Source organism: Dama dama, chromosome 12 (assembly GCF_033118175.1).
Source record: "Dama dama isolate Ldn47 chromosome 12, ASM3311817v1, whole genome shotgun sequence".
Taxonomy (NCBI): Eukaryota; Metazoa; Chordata; class Mammalia; order Artiodactyla; family Cervidae; genus Dama; species Dama dama.
Window position 1 is genome coordinate 94,296,860 of NC_083692.1, and position 27,961 is coordinate 94,324,820.

At 41.0% G+C, this 27,961-nt stretch overlaps 1 non-coding gene and 1 pseudogene across 1 annotated transcript; both read right to left on the reverse strand.

Moving 5' to 3' along the window:
- LOC133067129 (heterogeneous nuclear ribonucleoprotein A3-like) lies at positions 1 to 17,699 on the reverse strand (annotated as a pseudogene).
- A 7,104-nt stretch (positions 17,700 to 24,803) lies between these two features.
- Positions 24,804 to 24,876, reverse strand: TRNAE-CUC (transfer RNA glutamic acid (anticodon CUC)). Its single transcript has one exon. It is a non-coding gene; the product is annotated as a tRNA-Glu (tRNA).
- Positions 24,877 to 27,961: the final 3,085 nt, after the last annotated feature.

A 27,961-nucleotide genomic window follows, 5' to 3' on the forward strand; every position in this document is an offset into this window, starting at 1 on the left:
TTAAAAATTCCTTAATTTTTTATTCCTGGTACCACTACCACAATTTACAGGGCAATATACCTGATGTAATGAAAAGAAAAAGAAAAAGACAAAGCTACAACAGATAAAAGACCTCAGGAATGTACATCTAATTGACACTACATTGCATTAATCAATAGCTGCACTTTTTGCAAACTGAGGCTATGACAGTCCTGAACAAGAAGGGTTTCCTGTTTAAGCTGCAGTAACTTTTCTGACTATGGATCATCGTTCCCTCTGTGGCAGATTTTTACAGTTCCTCTAACGCATTAGGGACGACTGTCTCAAAGTAACCTGCAGCTTTCCTGACAACTCCTCGCTCTCTCTCCTGCTAAGAACTGTAGCCCTTTTCTTCTGAGTTTTTAGAACCTTCTGCTAGCATATCCACAACTTCCACCACCAGATCCATAACCACCACCACAGGGACTGCCCGAGCTTCTTCCACCAAAACTACCCCCTTTCATGGGTCCATAATTTGATTGCTGTTGTCCACTGTAATTTCCAAAATCATTATAGTTTCCACCACCACCACAGTTACCTCCAAAACCTCCTCCTTCATTGTAACCATCATATCCTCCACCACCGCCACCATATCCACCACCCTGGTTTCCATATCCTGGCCCACCACCACCGTAACCTCATCTACTACTATAACCAGGACCACCGCCATAGTTGCCACCATCACCTCCAAATCCACTGTATCCACCGTCACCTCCTCCTCCTCCCTCGGCTGCCACCACCTCCACCACCATAGCCTCCTCTTCCACCAAAGTTTCCACCACGGCCAGAGTTACCTCCACCACCTCCAAAGTTTCCTCCACGACCCATAAAGTTGCCAGATCCACCTCCACGACCTCTTTGTGATCCAGCAGATTGCATCTCTTGTTTAGAAAGGGCCTTTTTCATTTCACAATTATGCCCATTAATAGTGTGGTGTTTCTGAACAACAATTTAATCAACTGTATCATGATCATCAAAAGTTACAAAAGCAAATCCTCACTGCCTGTCTTCCATAACTTCTATGGTTTCAATCTTGCCATACTTTTCAAAGTAGTCTCTCAAATTATATTCTTCTGTATCTTCTTTAATACCACCAACGAAAATTTTCTTCACTGTTAGATGGGCACCAGGCTTTACAGAATCCTCTCTAGAAACAGCTCTCTTTGGTTCCACTACACGCCCATCAACCTTATGTGGTCGAGCACATATCGCTGCATCCACTTCTTCAACACAAGAGTAAGTCAGAAAACCAAAGCCCCTGGAACGTTTAGCTTGGGGGTCTCTCATCACCACACAATCTGTGAGTGTGCCCCGTTTCTCAAAATGTTCTCTTAAGCTATCATCTGTAGTTTCAACGCTCAGACCACCAATAAATAGCTTTCTCAACTGCTCTGGTTCCTTGGGATCATGACCCTCCTCCCCCCCGGCAGCAGTGGTGACGGCCGGAGTCGGGCTGGGGGCGACCGGGCGGTGGTTTTACCTCCACTTTGAGACCGGACTCGCCTCTTCCAACTCGAGTTCAATATGGGACCAAGAGCAACTTATATGCCTTATTGACTAGAATCTAGCAAATCGGAAGACATTCCAAACGCAGCACATACAGGGAGTGTAGTGTTTTTGTGGCCAAAAATCCTGCCAGGGTGTTGACTGGGCTGTCTGTGGAGATGCCTCTTTGCTCAGCTTTTCCCCTGGGCATTGCACAGATGAGAAGACTGTGTCTGTTGGCAGATGGTGCCCTACATGCCGCCTTTCTCAGGGAATAGCTGTTGGTGAAGGTAAACGTTGGAAGGGACAGAGCTCTCGCCCGTGGTCAGAACACAGTCAGCACAGCTGTGCGCCAGGCCTGTCTGAGAGCAGAAAGACTGGACTCAGGTTCAGAGGTTTGTGGATTCGCCCATCCGAGTGCTAATCAGACCTGACCCTACTGAGCTTCCAAGGTCGGATGAGATTGGGCATGTTCTGGGTGGTATGGCCATAGACTGTCAATTCTTCCATGTGTTTTGAAAACTATATTTGACAAGTGAGTATATTGATTTGTGGCTTCCTGGGTGGCCTGGTTTCATAGCCACCCAAGATCAATAATAAAGTAATATTAGCATAATAAAATATTGAGTCAGGGGGTATCTTAATACCTATTGGTAGAGTAGGAAAATTGGAGGGAAAGAAAACAGACTGAACACAAAAATCTCCTGTTCTTACTACCTGATAAAGTCTTCATAAGACAGAAAGAAAGAGAGAGAAGTTTTCACCAATAGCAATATAGCAAGGAAAGGAGTACAACTTTAGGTCAAAACTTTCAAAAGTAAGTAGTAGCCAAGCAATAGAGAGATTTTTACCACTGACCCTCTCTTCATCTTATCCCAGCCCAATTGAGCAAGGCAAAAGAGTTAGGTTATTTGACCCAATCTTAATAAGTTCCAATGGTTTCCCAGGTGGCACTAGTGGTAAAGAACCTACCTGACGATGTGGGAGACCTAAGAGACACAGATTTGATCCCTGGGCTGGGAAGATCCCCTGGAGAAGGAAATGGCAACCCACTCCAGTATTTTTGCCTAGAAAATTCCCTAGGCAGAGGAGCCTGGTGGACTGTAGTCCATGGGGTCACAAAAAGTTGGGCACGACTGAGCTCACCCAAACACACGCAGGAGAGAAATGGACTGAGGTGGTCAGCAGATAGACCAGGGAAAAGTCACAGATCCCTGAAGAGAAGCCTCTGTCACCACAGGATGGCAACGGAGGCAGGAGGGGACTTCCCTGGAGCCAGGGGCCCAGTGGTTAAGAACCTGCCCTTCCACTGCAGGGGGCACAGGTCTGATCCTTGCTCCGGGATCCTGCATGCCATGCAGTGCAGCCAAAAGAAACCCCGCAAAAACAGGCGTCGGAAGTACTGTGCGATCTCACCATCTTCTTGGTTTCATGCTGGGTTAGGATCATGATCGGAAGCCATAGAAACAGATACTCCTCCACCCAGGGAGAGGCTTCCTGATGGTAAGAAATCTCAGAAAATAGAGCAAAGCCCAGGTACCGTAATAACAGGTGCACACAGCTCCCGAAGGACTCTTCCCTTCTCTCCTCCAGTTATACAGAGAAACGAGGAGAGACCAGTATTGAGCTTGTAAGTTCTTCTTTTTAAAGGAAGAGAAATATGGAAGAATAACAAGGACAGCGGCTTCATGTCATAGATCAGACATCAGATGATCAGAAGGCCTTAGAGCAGGGCTTCTCAACTTGAGCACTTAACGTTTTCGGCCAGATAATTCTTGATTGTGGGGGAGTGGAGTACCTTGTGCATTATAGAATGTTTAGCAGTATCCCTGACCTCTACCTGTTAAAGGTCAGTAGCAAACACCCCTCTACTCTTAATCCAATTGTGACAACCAAAACTAGCCCCATGACTTCTGGGTTACAAAATCACCCTGAGTTGAAAACCACTGCCCTAGAGTCTAGACATGGCAGCCCACTTCAGACATGAGCAAGAAGAAAACAAATGGCATGGTAATTAGAGAAACATACCATAATTCATTTAAACCATAAATGAATTAAATTAAGGAAGTGAGCAAGTGAAGAGAGACAATGAATCTACTCTAGAAGAAAATATAACTCAAGGAAAAGAAGAAATGTCTCTCACTCTTTCTCATTTCAGAACAATGAATGATTTAGAGAAATTAATAATAGTATTAACAATGTAAATTCACTAAAGTGAAAGTTCAAAGACTATGTGGTAAAATGACAGAGAAAGGAGATTTCAATGCTATGGAAATGAATTGAGCCTTAATATCATTACAGAACTAACAAGTTACAACTATCAGGGAACTGATTAGTGAGGATTTCAAATAGAATTGGTGACAAAGAGAAAAGCTTGAGATATCAAAGAAAATGCAGTGAGAAAACAAATCAGCTAAAGCAACTAGAAAACAGAATAGAAATATGTAGGCCATAAAAAGATCAGCTAACATGATAAGTTTCTGTCCTTAAAGTAAAGAACTCTGCAAATGAAACAAAGCAAATATTCAGAAAGAAGATGGTGGGATATTAATAAATGATGGTTTGAGGCTCAAGTTCCAAGAGTCTCTAAGAATCAGTGATTATTGTGAAAGTGAATTTATAAAGCATACACCTGCTGGGACTCCTTGGACTGTAGTGATAGGAAAATTAGTGCAAACTGGCTTGCCCCCCAAAGGGAATTAATTGGCTCAATTACTAAAAAGTCCAGGAGTTAGATCTGACTTCTATTACATTAGATTCAGGCCTCCAAAGATATTCTCAGGGTTTGTTTTCCCCTAGTTCTCTGTTCTGCCTTCTGCCAAGCTGGCTTCTTTTTCTGGCTCCAAGTGCAGCCCTGGTGTCTCCAGGCTGTTCCTCATTCATGGCATCAAGATACCTACGGGTACTCTTGCTTCAGAAGCTCTCAGGTTCAAGTATAGTGAGAAGAGAGGAGTAACGCCCAATAGCTTCTATTCAAGTCTTGAGAGTCATGCTAGTCAGCCAAGCTCAAGTCATACTTCCATGGAGGATGCAGGGCTTTGTTCACCAGGCCTGATTTGGAAGGTAATATGGGATGCTGTCTAGAAAAATAATCTTATGGACAGTAAGTATCAGAGAGATGGAGTCAGGACTTGAGTGGGGAGTATAAGTGAAAGGTAATGGATTGTGCTGATTCTGAGAGGGGAATGAATTTAAAGGATGGCCTTAAAATAGGGTCTGACTTCAAAAGGTGAAGCTCATTTTAAAAGAAAAAGAAGGGACTGCTCTAAACTAAAAGAAACTAAGAGACAATTAACTGCAATGTGTGATTCTTTGATTGAATCCTTATTCAAAAGAAAAAAGCAACAAAGCATATTCTTGGAACAACTAGAAACATCTCAATATACAGTGGATACTAGATGGTGGTGTGAAACTACTGTTACTAGTTTAAGTAATGACCTGCATGCAGTTATCTAGGAGAATGTCTTCTTCATAGGAGATGCATGCTGAAGTCTCTGGGGGTAAAGTGCCTTGATGTCTGCTTCTTACTTTCAAACGGTTCAAAAGAAAAGATGTATATGTAGATGATTGATGGAAATAAAGCAAAATTTTAGGGTGTTAACAATTATTCAGTCTAGGTAGTAGGCATTCAGGTTTTCATTTCATTACTCTTTCAACTTTTTCATAGTTGAAACTTTTTTGTTGAACTTTTTCATATTTTTCATAGTGTTTGAAAATGTTCATAATGTTTAGAAAGATTTATTTACTTATTTTTGTCTGTGCCACGTCTTCCTTTCTGTGTGTGGGCTTTCTCTAGTTGTGGTTACAGGGGGCTACTCTTCGTTGCTGTGCGTGGGCTTACGGCGGTAGCTTCTCTTCTTGCGGAGCACAGGCTCTAGGGTCATGGGCTTCAGGAGTTATAGCTCAAGGCTCTACACCACGCAGGCTCAGAGGCTTAGTTGCTTCGTGGCATGTGGGGTCTTTCCTGATCAGAGTCCAAACTTGTGTTCCCTGCATTGGCAGGTGGACTCTTAACCACTAGACCTCCAAGGAAGCCCTCATAATTTTTTTTTTTTTTAGTTGAGGAGAAAACATGGTCTGAAAAAGAGGAAATTATTCTGCCTATTCTAGAACTTAATTTCCTTTTCAAGTTCTAAAAGTTTTCATCCTCCAATCTGGTTGTTTGGGTAAGTTGAGAGTTCTCAGACCCCGAAGGTATACAGGAAGGACAAGTGGGAGGAAAAAGTGGAAAGTCACTATAGAGACTCAAAAGAGGCTAAGAGGAAACTGTCAAACTGTGGTCAGTGGCTGTCTTGGGTAGTTAGTTCATCACTGTTTCTTCTTCCTCTTTTTTTTTAATCTGCTTCCTTTGTATTTGTATAGTGATTTGTGATTTGTATAGTGATTGGTGACTATTTTTTGATGAGACAAAAGAAAAGAAGTCTAATTAAATGGAACAGAGGTAAAAGTGGAAGTGACTTTGCTTACACAAAATGTTTTAAATTGATTGGCGTTTGGACAAACCTACACTTTGGGACAAAGGTGGTAGCTGACATTTGCTTACTTTCTTAGAAGTAGAAAATGCATTTAGAGTGAAAAGTATTTTGCCTAGAAGAGGGAAAGGTTATAGTCTCAGAAAAACTGAAGAGTGTAGAACTTTAGACACAATAGGGTAGAAGAGAATTTAGAGGCTAGATGAGAAAGGAGGGTTTCCTTTTTAAGATGTCTCTTTGACTTTGAAGAGTTTAGAGCTTCAGAGGGCAGGTTCTAGGTGCAAGGGAAATGGTGAAGGAGATTTTCAGGTTTCCTTCCAAACTACCTGATCCAAGTTAGAAAGAAGACAGGAGTCTAGAATACCCTTTGAAAGTAAATATGAATGTTGAGTGGTATCTAAACTGTGAATGGTAAAGGGCAGTTTTGAAGTGAGAATTGTTCGTAGAGATTTTCTACCTCAATTCTTCTATGAGAGATTAAGTGACTCACCCAAAGTCAGTCAGATTAATGACAGAAGAAGCCAGTTTGAAAAAAAAATCTCATGTAAGGATCCAGCTATGAAATAATTAGTGTGTATGTATGCACTACATGGGACTTCCCTATACCTCAGATGGTAAAGAATCTGCCTGCAATGCAGGAGACCTGGGTTTGACCCTTGGGTGGGGAAGACTCCCCCAGAGGAGGGCATGGCTACCCGCTCCAGGATTCTTGCCTGGAGGATCCCATGGACAGAGGAGCCTGGCAGGCTACGGTCCATAATGTTGCAAAGAGTCGGATGCGTCTGAAGCAACTGAGCATGCATGCACACACTCTATAGAAAATGAATATTTTAGGCCTCCAAAAATGTACAGTAACGTAACATATGTGAATCTGTAAGTTCATCTATATAGTGTAACTGATTGGTAGCAATCTAGAATGATTAGTGACTATAATTAAAGTCAAACATAATTATGTAACTTTAACCTGTTCTAGTTTAATGTCATTCAGATTAGATCACTAAATTGAGATTATGAAGATTAATAGACTTGAAAATAAAAATAAACACGAATAAAGCCTCCAAATGACTCAGTTTGTCATATTCCAACCTTGAACTTTCCCGACACAACTTTTAACCAATGAAAACTTTATCTAGCCTTCAAGATCACCACATAGACCATTATTAGGAAAACTTGAATGTCCTTGGAAAAATAGAGAGAGAAGATGTGTGTTTTTACAGTTCTAGGCTACAAGATCCTGTGGTTTGGCCTCAGCCCTGCCCTAACAAGTTGTGTGTGTCTTAAACAAATCACTTAAACACCAAAGACCTCAGATTCTTGTCACTTACTTTTGACAGGGAATATTTCAAGCTGCCTACTGAGAACTGACATAAGCCAATTCGTTCAACAGTTATCAGGTACAAATAAATACTCTGGTGATTAAATAGGTGGAGGGTGCCTCTGTTTCACAACCTTGCTTCCAAGTTATAAGCTACAATGAAAGCAAACGTTCAAACAAATTCTGCCTAATCACATTTGTAAGCAAACAAACACAAAAGTCATCTTATAACCAACACTCAGAGCAGATCTCAATCTCTGGCTTCAGGCACTCTGACTTGTATCTGAGGTTGGCGGTTCACTCTTAGTGGATTCGGCAGCAACTCACCCTGTAGTTATCAGAAATCTTTTCTGAAGTGACAGCTTCTGGGTAAAGCAAAGCTCTCGACCTCAGATGCTCCACCAAGGGTAATAACTTGTGGGATTTCTTGGATTCTAACACCCTATTCATGAATTGAACACCACTCATTTCATCAATAAAGTGCAGTGAAAGTGTTAGTCGCTAAGTTCTATCCTATTCTTTGCGACCCCATGGACTGTAACCTGCCAGGCTCCTCTGTCCATGGAATTCTTCAGGCAAGAATACTGGAGTGGGGTTCATTTTCTTCTCCAGGGGATCTTCCTGATCCAGGGATTAAACACAGATATCCTGCGTGGCAGGCGAATTCTTTACCATCTGAGCCACCAAGAAGGCCCAGTGTTTGAATCTTGAACACCACTCATTTCACCAATAAAAGTTATACCTAATGTCCCTCAGCTAATTAGCAAACCCTTGGGTAGGTTTCAATAAGTTATTTGGAATGCTTGTGTATCTATCTCAGGAGTACAGATTCTTGGTTGGAGTATTTTAAATATAAACTAAATACCTCTATGGTATGGAGATGAAAATTAACTTATTCATGTACACAAGTCTTTATGCTGTTGGACACCATAACATCTCTCAGCATCCAATAATTGGGACATGGTTAAGTAGACAATGATTTAAGACCATGGAATTTCATGAAAATATCTACTATGTGGCTACATCAATATTTGGAAGTCTGTGTACAAAAGAATGTTAAATGGAAAAAAGCAAAATATGTAAAGAAATGTATATTAAGGTATTTTTTAAATTCAGATTATGTACATTATCAATATGTATTGAAAGATCTCAAAAGATGTAATGTCTTTCCTGCTAATATTTTTCAAGTACAAAATAGGAAGAAAATACCATGATACTATGATCTTTCAACTTATTCTGAAACATTCTTAATATTCAGATTCCAAGCCACAACCATTCATTCAAATCAATAGTTATTAAGCATTTACTCTGTGTTAGCCAGGGCTTCCCAGGTGGCTCAGTGGTAAAGAATCCACCTACCAACGCAGGAGCTGCATGAGACTTGGGTTTGATCCTTGGGTCAGGAAGATCCCCTGGAGGAGGAAATGGTAACCCACTCCAGTATTCTCGCCAAGATGATCCATGGACAGAGAAGCCTGGCGGGCTACCGTCCAAGGGGTCGCCAGGAGTGGGACTTGACTGAGCAGTCGCTCATCATCCATGTCAGGCTCTCAGGGCACAAAGATAAATAAGACCAATACTGGGCTTCATGGAGCTAGCAATCTGGTGTTCTGAAACAAGTACATTGATAATTCTAGTGAGGTAAGTATTATAGAAGAGACACGAGAAATGCTGCCCAAACTTCCAAAACTCTAGGGCCCAGAGCTTCCCTCAGCCTGTAGGACATGTGGGTGGGAATAGACTACAGGCAGCTAATGAAACAAAAGCCACGTTGTCACTCCCCACCCACCCCACTTTCTCAGGCTCTTCCTTCCGCGTCGTGGTACCAGACAAGCCCATGTGGCTATGTCCACAGGCCCCTTCCACGTCTGGTATCGAACTTTCTGCCCCAAAGATCTTGCTCACTGTGGAAGTCCTAGGTGTTTCCGTAATCCATAGACGTAGCCCTATGATTATTAAATCTCCTGATAGGAAAACTCTATTTTAACGGGGACAATGTTTGGTGACGCTGATTCTCCTCCTAGGAAATTTGAACTGTAGGTCTGAAGAAGGAGTTAAGGAGTTGGTGGCAGGAACAATTTCCAAAAGACTCAGAGTAGGGCACACGGAAGCTATGAGTAAGCAGAAACTGTGAGTAAGTAGGAGACATGAGACGGAGGGTCAGGTGGTTGGTTGGTAGTAAGACAGAGAGAAGCTGTCAGCATAAACACAAGGGCCCATCAAACTGCTACAAGAACAAGGATGATTTGTTTGAGTTTTGGAGTCTTAGGCAACCTACTGCCTTCATTAGACTTCTCCTTAATCCTTTTCTTCCCAACTATCAGCTCTTCTTCTCCTTCAGCTTCTCTCTGTAGGCTGCCTGTGTTACTTGCTCATGAACACTGCCTTCAGTTTGAAAAGGGGCGCCATATTGAGAAGAATAGCCAGCCACAATCATCCAGCTTCCTTCAGTTCCGGATTATACACGGAAAAGAAAAGCAGGTTTGGCAGCGTGGATTTTCTTTCTGAATTTCCTTCGGGTGCCTGATCGCTAACAAAGAAAACATTTTCTTCTATGTAACAGTAAAGCCATCAAACAGTCCACTTGTCACCTTCCAAAAAAAAAAAAAAAGATCTTGCCGAAACAGATAAATATTAAAAACAAAACAAAATAAATCCCCCTACCACAGTATCCACTGCTACTGGGCATTCCCGGTGGCTCACAGGTAAAGAATCTGCCAATCAATGCAGGAGACGTGGGTTTGATCCCCGGGTTGAGAAGACCCCCTGGAAAAGGAAATGGCAACCCACTCCAGTATTCTTGCCTGGGAAATCCCGTGGACAAGGGAGCCTGGTGGGCTACAGTCCATGGGGTCACAGAGTCGGAAGCAACTGAGTGACTTAACAGCCACCACCATCATACCTACAGACCTTACTGTCGCTGCTGTGAAGCTGTTTGGAAATCTAGTAGAACGTAGTGTCCCCTCCCCTCTACTCTATACAACTAGACATGGTTGCCCCATTGTACCATTATCAGTAACATAGTTTTTTTGCAATGCTGTGTAGCTGTTCCCTCTAACATGGCAGGAAAAATAATTACCTTGATGAATGTTTATAAAATGCTCAATAACAACAACTTTACACTGTTAGCCCACAGAAAATAGCAAAATTCTGCAAAGCCACTATGCTTCAATAAAAACAAATAAATTAAAAAAAAATTAAAAAGGGGGAAAAAAAGCTCTGCCAAAGAATCTTGTATTTTCCTTTAAATGTTGGCAGATGAGGAAATACACCTGGGAGGAATTAGAGTTATGTAAGACGATTGGTATTCCTATGCAGGAGACTCTGGTTTGATTCCTGGGTGGGAAAGATCTCCTAGAGAAGGACCAGGTACCCACTCCAGTATTCTTGGGCTTCCCTGATGGTTCAGATGGTAAAGAATCAGCCTGCAATGCAAGAGACCTGAGTTTGATCCCTGGGTTGGGAAGATCCCCTGGAGGAGGGCATGACAACCCACTCCAGTATTCTTGCCTGGAGAATCCCCATGGACAGAGGAGCCTGGCGGGCTACAGTCCATGGGGTCGCAAAGAGTCGGACACAACTGAGCAACTAAACCCACAGCACACAAGAAGATATGGTATCATTCCATGTAGAATAAAAGATAGATGTCATGTAGCTGAAAGTTCTCTGTTCTTTGGGGGTATTGTTTATCTTCATTTTACTACTGTATCTTTTAAAATCCCCATTAATCTGCATTTAATTAACATCCTGGTTTTGAAATTGCTATTGTTTAAACTTGTACAGCTAAAAGGAAATCTTGAGTTGCCCAACCATCAGTTATTAGTTGAGTAATAAAAGCTATTGAATGGAGTCTTGCTGACAAGCCTGGGCACACGGTGTTCCCTCTCTTCTGTTATGAACTCTATACATAATTGATATTTAATGTAAAATAAACAGTTTCCTCAGTTGCTCAACAGTAAAGAATCTGCCTGCCAATGCAGGAGATGAAAGAGATGGAAGTTCAACCCCTGGGTCCGGAAGATCCACTGGAGGAGGAAAAGGCAACCCACATGTAGCAGTATTGCCAGGAAAGTCCCATGGGCAGAGGAGCCTCACTGGCTGAGGTCCATGGGGTTGCAAAGAGTCAAACACAGCTGAGTGAGCACTCACTCAAACGAAGATGGGGCACACAGCAGCTTTCCTCTTGGTCTCAGTTCCCAGTTTTTTGTCCCTGTCTGAGTTGGACAAGCAACAGACAAGTAAAACAATGATTGCAATGCAGTGTGTTCAGTGGGAGGCATTTAACTCAGACTGCTGTCGGGGGCATGAGGTGGAAACTATTAAGAAATACTTTCATATTTATGGTTTGGAATAGGTTAGATAAATAAATGACATCAAAGTCTTAAACAACTAATATTTTTTCTCAATATCTAACCCTTGCTCCCCAATTGTTTCTCGGATAATCCATTTCTTCCCAATTAAATTATAATATATAAAATAGCTATTATATTATGATGTTTATGAAATATACGGGAATTTCCTTTTCTGTTTCATTCATTTTTGTCTTCTTTTGCTGTATCTAAACCTTTACTTATCGTGGCTTTATAATGTTTTGAAAGCTGGGGAGCCTAGTCCCCCTAAATGTTCTTCTCTGTAAAATTTTCCTTGCCATTCTTACAAGTTCTTTCACATGAATTTTAGGATTATTTCATCAAGCACTCTTCTCCCCCAATAACTCCTGGTGGCGATTTGATAAATCCACATATTAATATGGGCTGAACGGACATGTTTATACTCTTTAATCTTCTCTACCAAGGACATCAATAGGATGTGTCTACAAGGAACAAAAATTTATACATATTTTCTTACAAAATTAGCAGTTTATCATGAGAAAAAGTAATGAAGACATTTATTTGTATTTGTATATTTCTGAAGTTTGCTATTTTTCTCTTCATGTCACATTTCTTTTTTTTTTTTTTTTTAACTTGCCTATGATGGTTTAGGTATTTTCTTTGCCATCATGAACAGATTACTTTTCCCTTCTATTTCCTTATAAAGGAAAGCTATTTTTAAAAATGTTTTATTATATCCAGCCACTTTACCAAGTCTTGCTCTTTTTAACAGTTTTTCTGTGGATTGTCTTAGGACTTCTATGTAAAAAATCATTTTCAAACAATGAGTATTTAGTCTCCTTTCATAAACTTGCTTATTAAACCAATCACTTGGAGGTAGAATGAAAAATGAGAAAGTGGGACTGAAGGTCTGGAAATTGGATGAGAAACTATGGTGTTTTAAGAACCAAAGCAGAGTAATAAGGGTTGAATGAAAAAGATGTATTAAGAGAAATTCAAAAGGTAGAAGAATGTGAAGGACTCAGTGATTTGGGAAAAGGGATTAGGAGAAATAAAGGATGATTTATTTTTAATTAATTAATTTTTTATTGAAGTATAGTTGATTTACAATGTTGTGTTAGGGGTAGATTCTGGTGTACAGCAAAGGATATTTATATGTTAATATACATATACATTCTTTTTCCATTATAGTTTATTACAAGATACTGAATGTCTCGTGCTATACAGTAGGACCTTATCTCTTTTATATAGAGTAGTTTGTGTCTGCTAATCTTAATCTCCTAATTTATCCCCTCTGCCACCGCCTGTTCCCTTTGTGAGTCTGTTTCTGCTTTTTAAATGAGTTCATTTGTATAGGATGACATTTTTAAATAATTTTACTCATTTACTTTTGGCTGTGCTGGATCTTCCCGCCGCGTGGGCTTTCCTCTGGCTGCGGTGAGCGGGGCCTCCTTTCTAGTGGCCTGTCTTGGTGCAGACCACAGGCTCTGCAGCGGCGGGTTTTGGTAGATGTGGCTTGTGGTTGCAGCAGCTGCAGCTCCCCGGCCCTAGAGCGCAAGCTCAATACTTGTGGCTCAGGGTCTTAGGTGTTCCTCGGCATGTGGGCAGACAGATTCTTCACCACTGAGCAACCAGGGATGTGCAGGATAACTTTTAGGCTTTAGTTTTGGGTGACTTTGTAGAAAGAGAATTCAGTAGACAATATTTCTGATAAAGAATAGAGTTATTCAGTTTACAGTTAGGAGATACACAGTTTGTGTGTTCATGAGTAAAAATAAAGTTTTTTTTTTAATACTGATTCTTTGGGATTGGCAATGGCACCCCACTCCAGCACTCTTGCCTGGAGAATCCCATGGACGGAGGAGCCCGGTAGGCTGCAGTCCATGGGGTCGTGAAGAGTCGGACATGACTGAGCGACTTCACTTTCACTTTTCACTTCTATGCATTGGAGAAGGAAATGGCAACCCACTCCAGTGTTCTTGCCTGGAGAATCCCAGGGATGGGGTCGCACAGAGTCGGACACGACTGAAGTGACTTAGCAGCAGCAGCAGTATAAGATCATATTATCAGCAAGCAAAGACAATTTTGTTTCTTCCTTTCTGTTTTAGATGCCTTTTATTTCTTTATCTTGCCTAATTGTTCCAGCTAGGACTTCCAGTACTACAGTGAATAGGAGTGGTGAGAGTGGGTATCCTTTCCTTGTGTCTGATCTTAGAGCAAGCACTTAAAATTTCTCTCCATTGAGTGTCATGTTGGCTATGAGTTTGTCCTACACACCTTTTATGACATTGAGGTATATTCCTACTATACCCACTCTGTTAAGTATTTCTACCATGAAAAGAATTTTGTCAAATACTCTTTCTGCGTCTATTGAAATGATCATGTGATTTTTATTGTTCATTTCATTGATATGATGGTGGTGGTGGTGGTGGTGGTTTAGTTGCTTCAGTTATGTCTGACTCTTTGCAACACTACGGACTGTAGCATGCCAGGCTCCTCCATCCATGGGATTCTCCAGGTGAGAATACTGGTGTAGGTTGCCTTGCCCTCCTCCAAGGGATCTTCCCAATCCAGGGATTGAATCTGAGTCTCTTATATCTCCTGCATTAGCAGGCGAATTCTTTACCACTAGTGCCACTTGGAAAGCCCATTGTTGTGATATGTTACATTTATTGATTTGCATATATTGAATCATCCTTATGTCATCCCAGGGATAAATTCCACTTGGTCATGGTATATAATCTTCATGTGTTCTTAAATTAAGGTTGCTAGTATTTTGTTGAGAATTTTGGCATCCATATTAATCAAGGATATTGGTCTATGGTTTTCGTTTCTTGTGATGCCCTTATCTGATTTGGGTATCAAAGTAATGCTAACGTTGTACAGGATGAATTTCTAAGAGTTCCCTCCCCCTCAATATTTTGGAAGAGTTTGAGGAAGATTGGTGTTAATCCTTTAAATGTTCGATAGGGTTCTCTGGTGAAGTCATCTAGCTTTGGAGATTTCTGTGTTGAGGGTGTTTTGATTGCTGATTCAATCTCTGCTTTTATTGTTATGTTCAGATTTTCTGTTTCTTCCTTATTCTGTCTTGGTGGATTGTGTGTTTCTACAACTATATCCATTCCTTTTACATAATTTGTTGCCATATGACTGTTCATAGTAGTCTCTTATGATTCAATGTATTTCTGTAATATCATTTCTATTTCTATTTAGTTGAATATTCTCTCCTTTTGTCTTAGTTTAGCTGAAAGTTTGTCAATTTTTTTTTTATCTTTTTGAAGAACCAGCTTTTAGTTTTATTGACCTTTTGTTTTTCTGGTCTCCATTTCAATTAATTTTGTTCTGGTTCTTATTATTTCCTTTCTTTTGCTAACTTGAGGCTGAGTGTGTTCTTTTTCTAGTTCCTTGTGTAAAGTAAGGTTGTTTATTTGAGACCTTTCTGATTTTTTAACATGAGCATTTATTATTAGGTTGGTGCAAAAGTAATTATGATTTTGGACCCTGAATTTTAAATCATAACTAGGCTCAGGCACAGCTTTATTAATCAAAATAGGAACCATTACAATCAATACATTTTTGCCAATGATAAATAATTTTGTTTATTCCTGTAGCATAAATATTCATGCTTTGGGATTGGATGAACTCTTAGAAAGCATTTTCTGCCTCCTGCTGGTTGTGGAAGAATTTTCCCTGCAAGAAATTGTCAAAATGCTTGACAGTTGGCGAGAGGTCAGGTGAATATGGCAGATGAGGTAAAACGTTGTAGCCCAATTAGTTCAACTTTTGAAGCTTTGGTTGTGCACCGTGCAGGCAGGTATTGCCTCGGAGAAGAATTAGGCCCTTTCTGTTGACCAATGCTGGCAGCAGGCGTTGCAGTTTTCGGTGCATCTCATCGATCTCCTGAGCACACTTGATGTAGTGGTTTCACCTGGATTCAGAAAGCTGTGGTGGATCAGACAGCCTGCAGACCATCACACAGTGACCATGACCCTTTTCAGGTGCAAGTTTGGCTTTGGGAAGTGCTTTGGAGCCTCTTCTCGGTCCAGCCACTGAGCTGGTCTTTGCCTGTTGTCTTATAATATCCACTTTTCGCCTCATGTTGCAATCCAGTTGAGCAATGGCTCGTTGTTGCTGTGTAGAATAACAGAAGACAACACTTCAAAGTGACGATTTTTTTTTGGTTTGCGGTCAGCTCATGAGGCAGCCACTTATTGAGCTTTTTCATCTTGCCAGTTTGCTTCAAATGCCAAATGACTGTAGAATGGCTGACACTGAGTTCTCGGGCAGCTTCTTGTTAGAGGATAGGCTTCAGTGATGCTCTCAATTGGTCATTGTCAACTTCCAATGGCTGGCCACTGCATTCCTCATCTTCAAGGTTCTAGTACTGAAGTTTCAAACAATGATTGTATTGTTGTCTATTTGTCCCTTACTATCTGTTATCAATTGCTTAATATATTTCACTGCTTTACATACACAGCTGTTATATCTGCTGAGAAATCTGCTGATAGCCTAATGGGGGTAACTCTTTAGGCTACTGTCTTTTTCCCTGGCTGCCTTTAAAATCCTTTCTTTATGGTTGTCTCTTGACAGTTTTGATACAATAAGTCTTGGAGAAGGTCTTTTTGGTTGAGATAATAAGGTGTCCTATTAGCATTGTGGACTCAAATATCTAGTTCCTACTCCAGGTTTGAGATGTTCTCAACTATTGTTTCTTTAAATACACTCTGCTCCCTTCTCACTCTCTGCAGCTGCTGGGACAGTCATTACACTCATTATTCTTATATTGACCTTTTTTTTTTTTTGGCCATACCACTTGGCTTGTAGGATGTTAGTTCCCTGACCAGGGATCGAACCTTAGTCCCAGGAGTGAACGCATGGAGTCCTAACCACTGGACCACCAGGGAGTTTCTTTCTGTTGGCTCTGCTAATGGAGTCAGGTTTTCTTCACTTTCTACAAACCTGAGTGCTCTCTCCTTTTCCACCCCAATCACTTCTATATTCCTGCCTTCAAGCTCGCTCACTCTCTCTTCCACATGACCCGTTCTATTTCCATTGCATTCTCATTCACTCTTCATCTTATTGGGTTCTTCACCTGCAGAATTTTTATTTGCTTATTTTTTTTATAATTCCATCTACTTTGGTAAAGTACTCCTTCTGTTCATTAATTTTATTTTGGGATTCATTGAATTGCCTTTCTGAGCTTTCTTGTAGCTCATGGATTTTTTTCATAACAGCTGTTTAAATTCTTTATGGATTACATCTCTATATTCCAAGTCTGCGGGTTTGGCTGTTGAAGAACTGTCATTTTACTTTTGTGATACTGTATCACTGTGACTTTTTATGATGTTTGATGAAAACTGCCTCTGCTGCTGCATTTGAAATAATGCACACCCTTTTTTTCAGGCAAGGCTTTGTTTACCTAACAGGTTGGTAGTTAGGAACTTTCCTTTTGTTTCCAGAAGGTGGTGCTACAGCATAAGTTTTAGGTTTCTTGCTCTGGAACTGACCCCTGGTGCATTAAAAAAAAAAAAAAAAAAAAGTAAATGTGGTGTCAGCATAAGTGCCTATTTCAGGGTGTAGGAAGTGGGGAATGTGTGTACTTAGCACTTGAAAATGCCTATGGCCCAGTAGAGGGGCTTCCCTAGTGGCTCAAAGAATCTGCCTACAATGGAAGAGACCTGGGTTCAATCCCTGAGTTGGGAAGATCCCCTGGAGAAGGGAATGGCTACCCACTCCACTATTCTTGCCTGGAGAATTCCATAGACCATGGGGTCACAGAGAGTCAGACACAACTGAGTGACTAACACACAGCCCAGTAGGGGATGGTGTCAAAGGTCCATGAGCCACCTCCTTGCCTCCCAAGGCACGCAGCAAGAGACGTGAAAGCGTCTCTTTCCTTTCTGTCACCACTAGTCACTGTGGTCTCTCCTTAGAGAGAACAATTGGTCCCTCCACCTGCAGCATGCGTGGCCAGGCACACTCCCATTTACCACCTTCACCCTCCACCTCCTCTGCCGGAAAAGTCGTGCTGGCTTGCTGCTGGACCAGCCACGCCTTTGCTGCCATTGGCTCTGCCATCTTCTCTGTGGTCCAGTCCCCCTGGTTTCCGATGCATAGATGGATTGATCTTCCAGGTGTCCTGGAGGGCTCTGCAGGGGCTTTTTTGTTTTTTTTTTAAATTATGGGTGTTCACTTAACTGAAATCAAAGGGGAGAGAACGACTCACACCACCGTAATGCAGACATCCAGCATCCTGTCTGTAGATTTGCCTTTATCAGATTGTTCCTTTAAGATGGATGCTTTTCACTACATTTACATTTTGTCTCAATAACAAAAATTTTGTTTTTTAAAAAGCGCTTTGCTTTCAAAAGTTTGGTAAAGCTGAGTTCTTTTTAATGGAAATGAAGACATATTAAATCCTTCCTCAAGGCTTTGAAAAAATATAGACTGAATACTAGGAAAATGAGCATATAAGAAGGAAGAAAATGCAGTCTAAAAAAGGAAGCCAGAAGACAGAGTTATAACAATAAAAGCAAAGCTTACAATTTCTGCCTTTGTATCAATTTTGGAGTAATATATCAATTTTTATCAGAGAATCATTTAAGATATAGGAGATATATATGTGGTGAGAAAGACTAAAATGTATTAAACTGTAAAAATAAGACACGATCTCTTCCCTCAAAGCATTTACATAGTAATATGTGTACCTGTCTTTGAAGTTTCTGCTTCAAAACATGTTTACGTGTATGTTCTCATATATTGGCTTCCCTGGTGGCTCAGACAGTAAAGAATCTGCCTGCAATGCAGGAGACCTGGGTTAGGTCCCTGAGCTGGGAAAATCCCCTGGAGAAGGGAATGGCTACCCACTCTTCTTTGGAGAACCCCATAGACAGAGGAGCCTGGTGGGGTCCTAAAGGGATCATAAAGAGTTGGACATGACTGATTGACTAACACTCCTCACGTATTGAGACCATTATTTTAGCTAAGAAAGTATTTTCATTTTCACATTTTACTCAAGAAATACTAAGGCAAAACCTAAAATATGATGCTACTTCATAAATGAAACACTATGACATGGGATGTTCTATCATGTCACCTTAGCCTCTGACTTGATGTGACCTTCAACTGATAATGTGACCCTTTGAAATAATGGACCTTGACATTTGTCAAAAAGAAAAACACCAACAACCCAGAAAAAATGGGCAAAAGATGTGAATGAAGAGATCATGGGAAAGGAAATGCAAAGGGTTCTTAACTATCCTAAAACAGTCTCAATATCACTCACAGCAAGATAATGCATATTAAAACTATCATTAGACACCATTTTACCCATCAGTCTGGCAAAGGTAAACACATTTTGATAATATTCTGCACATGAAGACATAGGCCTGACATCTTGCTGCCAGTTGGAGTACAAATTGGTACCACCAGTGTGAAAATAATTTGGGGAGTATTTATAAAAATTAGAAATGCATATACAGGGACTTCCTTGGTGTCCCAGTAGTTAAGAATTCACCTTGCAATGCAGAGGACGTGGGCTCAATCCCTGGTTGGGAAACTAAGGTCCCACATTCCACGAGCAACGAAGCCCTTGAGCCACAATTAGAGAGTCCACGCACCGCAAGGAAAGATCCCACCTGACGCAACGAAGATCCGAACCAGCCAAATAATTTTTTTTTTTCATGTGTATACAGAGATTCCCATTTTTGGCCAAAAGGAGTCACTGATACCAAATTTACCTTCATATTAATATTTAAAAACTGTAAATTCAGACCAAATATATGAAATCATGACTTTCAAAATATTGGCCACCAGGCAGCCAAGAAGAGTGACCTGAGAGAGTGGGGACACAAGCAAGGTGAATGCTTTCAGTGTCCAAGATCACTGCCTGCAGAGAGGTTCCAATCCTGACAACGCAAGGGAGGCTCAGGGGGTCTCCAGTGTGGGGAATAGAGTTTAGACCATGGGGAAGCCAGGGCTTGTGATGGAAGTAAAGTCTGATGCTGAAAAGGGCAATACTGCATAGGAATCTGGAATGTCAGGTCTATGAATCAAGGTGAATTGGAAGTGGTCAAACAGGAGATGGCAAGAGCAAACATTGACATTCTAGGAATCAGTGAACTAAAATGGACTGGAATGGGTGAATTTAACTCAGATGACCATTATATCTACTACTGTGGGCAGGAATCACTCAGAAGAAATGGAGTAGCCATCATGGTCAACAAAAGAGGCTGAAATGTAGTACTTGGGTGCAATCTCAAAAATGACAGAATGATCTCTGTTCATTTCCAAGGCAAACCATTCAGTATCACGGTAATCCAAGTCTATGCTCCAACCAGTAACACTGAAGAAGCTGAAGTTGAACGGTTCTATGAAGACCTACAAGACCTTTTAGAACTAACACCCCAAAAAGATGCCCTTTTCATAATAAGGGACTGGAATGCAAGGAAGTCAAGAAGATACCTGGAGTAACAGGAAAATTTGGCCTTGGAGTACAAAATGAAGCAGGGCAAAGGCTAACAATTTTGCCAAGAGAACGCACTGGTCATAGCAAATACCCTATTCCAACAACACAAGAGAAGACTCTATGCACGGACATCACCAGATGGCCAACACCAAAATCAGATTGATTATATTCTTTGCAACCAAAGATGGAGAAGCTCTATACAGTCAGCAAAAACAAGACCAGGAGCTGACTGTGGCTCAGATCATGAACTCCAAGTTCAAGTTCAGACTTAAATTTAAGAAAGTAGGGAAAACCACTAGACCATTCAGGTATGACCTAAATCAAATCCCTTATAATTATACAGTGGAAGTGACAAATAGATTCAAGGGATTAGATTTGATAGAGTGCCTGAAAAACTATGGATGGAGGTTAGTGACAGTGATCAAGACCATCTCCAAGAAAAGAAATACAAAAAGGCACAATGGTTGTCTGAGGAGGCCTTACAAATAGCTGAGAAAAGAAGAGAAACTAAAGGCAAAGGAGAAAAGGAAGGATATACCCATCTGAATGCAGAGTTCCAAAGAATAGCAAGGAGAGGTAAGAAAGTCTTCCTCAGTGATCAGAGCAAAGAAATAGAGTAAAACAATAGAATGAGAAAGTCTAGCAATCTCTTCAAGAAAATTAGAGATACCAAGGGAACATTTCATGCAAAGATGGGCACAATAAAGGACAGAAATGGTATGGGCCTAACAGAAGCAGAAGGTATTAAGAAGAGGTGGCAAAAATACACAGAAGTATTCAAAAAAGATCTTGATGACCCAGATAACCATGGTGGTGTGATCACTCACCTAGAGCCAGACATCCTGAAATGCAAAGTCAAGTAGGCCTTAGGAAGCATCATTATGAACAAAGCTAGTGGAGGTGATGGAATTTCAGTTGAGCTGTTTCAAATCCTAAAAGATGATGCTGTGAAAGTGCTGCACAAAATATGTCAGCAAATTTGGAAACCTCAGCAGTGGCTACACGACTGGAAAAGGTCAGTTTTCATTCCAATACCAAAGAAAGGCAATGCCAAAGAATGTTCAAACTGTCGCATAATTGCACTCATCTCACGTGCTAGCAAAGTAATGGTCAAAATTCTCCAAATCAGGCTTCAATAGTACATGAATCGTGAACTTCCAGATGTTCAAGCTGAATTTAGAAAAGGCAGAGGAACCAGAAATCAAATTGCCAACATCTGTTGGATCCTAGAAAAAGAAAGGGAGTTCCAGAATAACATCTACTTCAGCTTCATTGACTACACCAAAGCCTTTGACTGTGTGGATCATAAAAACTGTGGAAAATTCTTCAAGAGATGGGAATACCAGACTACCTTACTTGCCTCCTGAGATATCTGTATGCAGGTCAAGAAGCAACAGTCAGAAGTGGACATGGAACAACAGACTGGTTCCAAATTGGGAAAGGAGTACGTCAGGGCTGTATATTGTTACCCTGCTTATTTAACTTATATGCAGAATACATCATGCAAAATGCCAGGCTGGATAAAGCACAAGGTGGAATCAAGATTGCCAGGAGAAATATCAATAACCTCAGATACGTAGATGACACCATCCTTATGGCAGAAAGTGAAGAAGAACTAAAGAGCCTCTTGATTAAAGTGAAAGAGGAGAGTGGAAAAAGTTGGCTTAAAACTCAACATTCAGAAAACGAAGATCATGGCATCTGGTCCCATCACTTCATGGGAAATAGAAGGGGGAATAATGGAAACAGTGCCAGACTTTCTTTTCTTGGGCTCCAAAATCACAGTGAAATTAAAAGATGTTTGCTCTTTGGAAGAAAAGTTATGACCAACCTAGACAGCATATTAAAAAGCAGAGACATTACTTTGCCAATAAAGGTCCATCTAGTCATGGCTGTGGTTTTTCCAGTAGTCATGTATGGATATGAGAGTTGGACTATAAAGAAAGCTGAGCACTGAAGAATTGATGCTTTTGAGCTGTGGTGTTGGAGAAGACTCTTGAGAGTCCCTTGGCCTGCAAGAAGATCCAACCAATCCATCCTAAAGGAAATCAGTCCTGAATATTCATTGGAAGAACTGATGCTGAAGCAGAAACTTCAATACTTTGGCCAGCTAAGGGAAGAACTGATTCATTAGAAAAGACCCTGATGCTGGAAAAGATTGAAGGCGGGAGGAGAAGGGGATGACAGAGGGTGAGATAGTTGGATGACATCACTGACTTGATGGACATGAGCTGGCTTCAGGAGTTGGTGATGGACAGGGAAGCTTGGTGTGCTGCAGTCCATGGGGTTGCAAAGAGTCCGACACAAGTGAGCAACTGAACTGAACTTAGGCCAGGGCAGATGGCATTTATGAATAGAGCTCCAGAGAGGAGGACACACAGGGAGAGTGCCCAGAGATCTTTAGACATTTAAGGAATCCACGGAGCTGGGGAAAGAACCTCTGGATACCTCTGGGCCACTTTGAGAAAACTACTCTCCTGATACAGACTTACCGGGGCATGCAATATGGTCGACAAGTTGTTCACTGCTTGAATGCCTTTGGTCAAGGGGCTGAAATCCAGTCTATTTTCTTTTCTAGTTGTGCATGCCGGCCTTGGAGCAGGGATGAGAAAAGCCTAGAGAAAGAAGTCTTTTTCACATTAACACAGAGATGCTATCTACTCATCAAGCAAGGAGAATGCAGAATTGGCTCTGCTTAGATAGAGTGTCTTTTTTTTCTGAATTTCACAAAGGCAAATATAACTGATGTTTCTATATTCCCACCACATACCCCAGCTGGCTTGCTGTGGACAGTTTTATGGTTTCTCAGACTCATCTCAGCTGACAGTAACCTTTAGTGAGCTTTTTGTAGGGGAAATTCGGCTTGGCACTGAGGGAGACCTAATGCAAACTTTGTCTAGTGGGGCATGGGAGGTGGTGGATAAATGCTCCAGCCTTTTGTCTCCATGCAAACAATTCTGGGGGTGCTCTGCACATATCTCAGGGGTCCTGGCAACTTCTGAGACACACTTTAATATTGGCATTTCCTCCCCCTCAACTTCCTCTCCCTACGCCCTTTCTGCTGTTTCCTGGAATTACTTTTCAATAAACTAATTGCACCCAAGCCCTTTTCTCAGCCTCTGTGGAGTGGAGAGTGAGGTGGGGATTAACTGAGAAAGTGGTCATGGACAGCAGGGGCTGTGCTCTCATGGGCAGCATCATTCATGGTAGTGAAAGATGTTTATCACATTCTAATTAAATAAATTTGGTGCATATGTACAATGGAATGCCATGCAACTTGAAAAAAAATGAGTAAGTCATCTATGTGTTAGTAGAAAAAAAAAATTCCAAGATATACATGAAAAAAGAAAATTGCAGAAAACTCTGTATAGCACACTATATTTTGTGTAAAAAGAACCCAACAGGCACCTGATACCCCTTGGCAGCACTGGATCTCATTGACTGTCTCCATCTTCAGCCACATCTTTCACCATTTGAAAACTGCCAACATTGTGGCCCAGTCCCACTATTTTCTTCCTTCTTCCACTCTTCCTTATCTTCAAATATTCTATTATTTCCACCTAAAACAGTGTTCCCACACCTCCCAGCCCCACCATCTCTTTATCATATGGCAAAGTCTAACATACTTCAGTTCAGATCAGTTCAGTCGCTCAGTTGTGTGCAACTCTTTGCAACCCCATGAACCACAGGACGCCAGGCCTCCCTGTCCATCACCAACTCCCAGAGTTTACCCAAACTCATGTCCATTGAGTTGGTGATGCCATCCAACCATCTCATTCTCTATCATCCCCTTCTCCTCCTGCCCTCAATCTTTCCTAGCATCAGGGTCTTTTCCGATGAGTCAGCTCTTTGCATCAGGTGGCCAAAGTATTGGAGTTTCAGCTTCAGCAGCAGTCCTTCCAATGAACACCCAGGACTGATCTCCTTTAAGATGGACTGGTTGGATCTCCTGCAGTCCAAGGGAGTCTCAAGAGTCTTCTCCAACACCACAGTTCAAAAGCATCAATTCTTCGGCGCTCAGCTTTCTTTATAGTCCATCTCTCACATCCATACATGACTACTGGAAAAACCACAGCCATGACTAGACGGACCTTTGTTGACAAAGTAATGTCTCTGCTTTTTAATATGCTGTCTAGGTTGGTCATAACTTTCCTTCCAAGGAATAAGCATCTTTTAATTTCATGACTTCAATCACCATCTGCAGTGATTTTGGAGCCCAGAAAAATAAAGTCAGCCACTGTTTCCACTGTTCCCCCATCTATTTGCCATGAAGTGATGGGACCGGATGCTATGATCTTTGTTTTGTGAATGTTGAGCTTTAAGCCAACTTTTTCACTCTCCTCTTTCACTTTCATGAAGAGGCTCTTTAGTTCCTCTTCACTTTCTGGCATAAGGGTGGTGTCATCTGCATATCTGAGGTTATTGATATTTCTTCTGGCAATCTTGATTCCAGCTTGTGCTTCTTCCAGCCCAGCGTTTCTCATGATGTACTCTACATATAAGTTAAATAAGCGGGGTGACAATATGCAGCCTTAATGTACTCCTTTTCCTATTTGGAACCAGTCTGTTGTTCCATGTCCAGTTCTAACTGTTGCTTCCTGACCTGCAAACATCCTTCAGATGTCTGGTTTTTTAATAGACATTTTTAAAAATCAGCCATTTTATTTGTTTATTTGTTTATTTTTGACTGCTCCACATGGCTTCTGGGATCTTAGTTCCCTGACCAGGGATTGAACCTGGGCCTTTGGCAATGAGAGTGCGGAGTCCTCACCACTGAACCACCAGGGAATTCCCCTGGTGTCCATTTAGATATCACCTCCACGGGGTTTCCTCCTCTTCCCCTGAATTAACCCCTGTATCCTTGGACCTCCTTTATTATAGCTTTTCACACAGTAGTATGATTACTTGTCTGATTTCCTGCCTCTGCTACTAAAGTTCACATTCCTTGAGGAAAGAGACCTCATCTGCTTTGTCTACCATTCACATTCCTCTTCACTCCAGAAGACTTGGTAGTTTTCCCCACAGTCTAAGATTTCCAAAACTGTGTGTTGGATGCATGAATGAGCCAAGCATATCTCACTCTAGAATTTCCCAAAGATCTTGGTAAAGTCAGATAGGTGGTGCAGAATACTGAATAACTCATGAAGTGGCATCTACACAGAGGCCCACAGAGAATCTTATGGTCTTGAGACACGTCCTCTCATTCTTATGGTTTCTCATTTAAGAAGAATTTCACTAGACATAAAGTCCCATGGTGTAGTTGACAAATGTGATGGAAGACCCCACGATGTCTAAGACCTCCTGATGTCGAGTTGTCCTTTTACTGTCTCCTGAGGAGCAAATGAATCAACATTGTCTGTTGTTCTTTAGCAAAAAGTGTCAAAGTCTATGTTGATTTTCACAAGTTATAATGCCCACAAATCCCCTGCTATAACCCCCTTTGTTGAAAAGTCATACCTTGTCCTTTCTTTCTTGCTACAAAGATTAGGCGGGACGTTGACTCTTAGTGCCCTGAATCACGTAAAAGAGGATGTTTGGGTGCCACCTGGGCCCACAGTTTATGCCTGGAGTGAAACTTTGTAATTGAGTATTTATTACTCTTGCATGGGGTTACGCAACATCATACTTTTTGCCTCTCCACCACACTGCCTCAATAATTCCTCGTAATGCTTCTATTTCCCTTTCCAGTAAGCCAAATTAGAAAAAAAACAATGGTCCCAGTTTGCAGAACGAGATTTCCTAACTCATGTGGAACTCGGCCCAGCCCCACATGTTGACAGCCAGGAGTAGGTATTTGCTTCCTAGTTGTGTACAGGAATGCTAACATTACCATCCAAACTTCATGGATTTTCCCTGAGTAAAAGCATTTTCAGAAATAATAGTTGAGGATCATGGAGAAATGTCTATGAAAAGAAACAGGGACCAAATTAATCCCTAATTTGCAGCTAGAGAAGTTAAGGCACAGAGAGATTAAAGAGTTTCTAAGGTAACTTTCCCCCCTGACTTATCAGTTACCGCCTATCACCTACGTAGGTCCTCAACTTTTAGTGAAAGGGTGATGGGAGAGGTAATGCGTCAAGTCAAAGGGAAACATGGCAAGGATCTTCAGGGGACTGGGTACCTCACACGGGCTCAGGGCTTAAGAGACACTGACCTTTTGGTTGAGAACAGTGACTGGACTGCAGTTATGCTAGGATAAATGTGAGTTCTGTAAACTTACCAGTTCCCATGATTCTGCTTCACTTTTCTCTTCTTCCTTGGCTTCCTCCCTATCCCCTCCCTCCCGCTCTCCTCTCTGTTACTCCGTGCTTATATTCCTGGGCACTTCTATTCCTTATACGTGCATTCTATACAGGCGCTTCCTTTTCGCTTTTGAAGGATTTTACATTGCTCTGGTATTCTTGCTTAGGAACCTCTCATATGGTTCTACATGATAATGCCCGTTATATAATATAGTAACAAATGCTTAAATTCCAGCAGGTTAGAGGAGGAAATGTCAGCTACATTTTATCTTAAATGTTTACCTACACACCCATACATGTAAAATTATTTAATCACAAGAGAGATCCCATTTGTCTTGAGGATTTAAGATTCTTTTTTTTTTTGCTAAGTCACATTTGCTATCAAAACAGTTGCTCTTTATGTAGGAAACTGTTGTATCACAAAAAATAATAATAATAATAATAAAGAAAGAAAAAAAGAAAAAAAAAAAAAAAGAAACTGGCTGTCTTGTCCTGTTTTTAAATACCCATTAGATGTCGCTAAAGGGCTGTGGGAAAATGAGTCTTTAGGTTTATCCAAAGCTTCTGAATTACTGAACTCGAGCTTGAAGGAAACTTAGAGCTATGGGAAATAGGAAGGATAAAAGCCTAAACACAGAACCAGGAAGCATATCTTCAAAAGACAGGAAGAAAGTAAAACTAAGGGCTGAATATTTAAAGACAGTGTTGGCGTAGCTGAAACGTGTTCATTAGCATTTTGACATCTGTCAGCTAAACACAATGTTAAATCTTTAGAGATTATCCCTCCTAGGGCATGTGAAAAGAAATTTGACTGAAGTTTCTAATCCGGTTTCAAAAAACAGTACAAATGTTCTGGACATTCTAAAAATTACTTAATATTGTAAAAATTGCCATTTTCTGATTATAAAAGTATTACACTGCCATTTAAGCAATTGGGAAAATAATAGGAAATTATAGTGGAGAAAATAATTACCCAGAACTCAGAGATATTCACTCAGGGTGATAATCACTTTAGCACATTTCTTCCCTTCCAGGTTTTTTCCTGTACTTTTTTAACTATAAAATATTGTATAGATATTATATATGTGTATACATATACTTTTTGTTTAATTATATATGTTGTGTATTTAGACATACATATATACTTTTTTGTTTGATGATAAAGTACATATATGGTACATGATGTGTGTACATGTACATACAATATACACACATACACGCATCCTGTAGAAGCTATGAAACATAATAACAAAACAGATTCTGTGATGAAATGCATGTGTGAAGACATAGGACGTTGCCAGTGGTTTTTAGTTATGACGTCTTTCCCGTACTGCCCATCTCCCTCTCCCAGAGAGGTAATCTCGATCCTGAATTATTTTTTGGACCTATCCCTTTATTTTGAGTCTCACCACATATGAATGGACCCTAATATACTGTTTAGTTTTGTTTCTAAACTTTGTGAGAGCGGTGTCTGAAAGTCATCTGTGCTGCTAAACTCATTCCTTTTCTCAGCCGTAAGATAGCCCTTCTTACCGTACACCGTGATTCGTCCATCCTCCTCCTTCGGAACATTTAGTTCTGTTCTCCTGAGAAGGGAAAGTGGGCTGGTTATATTTTGAGGTTGTTATGAG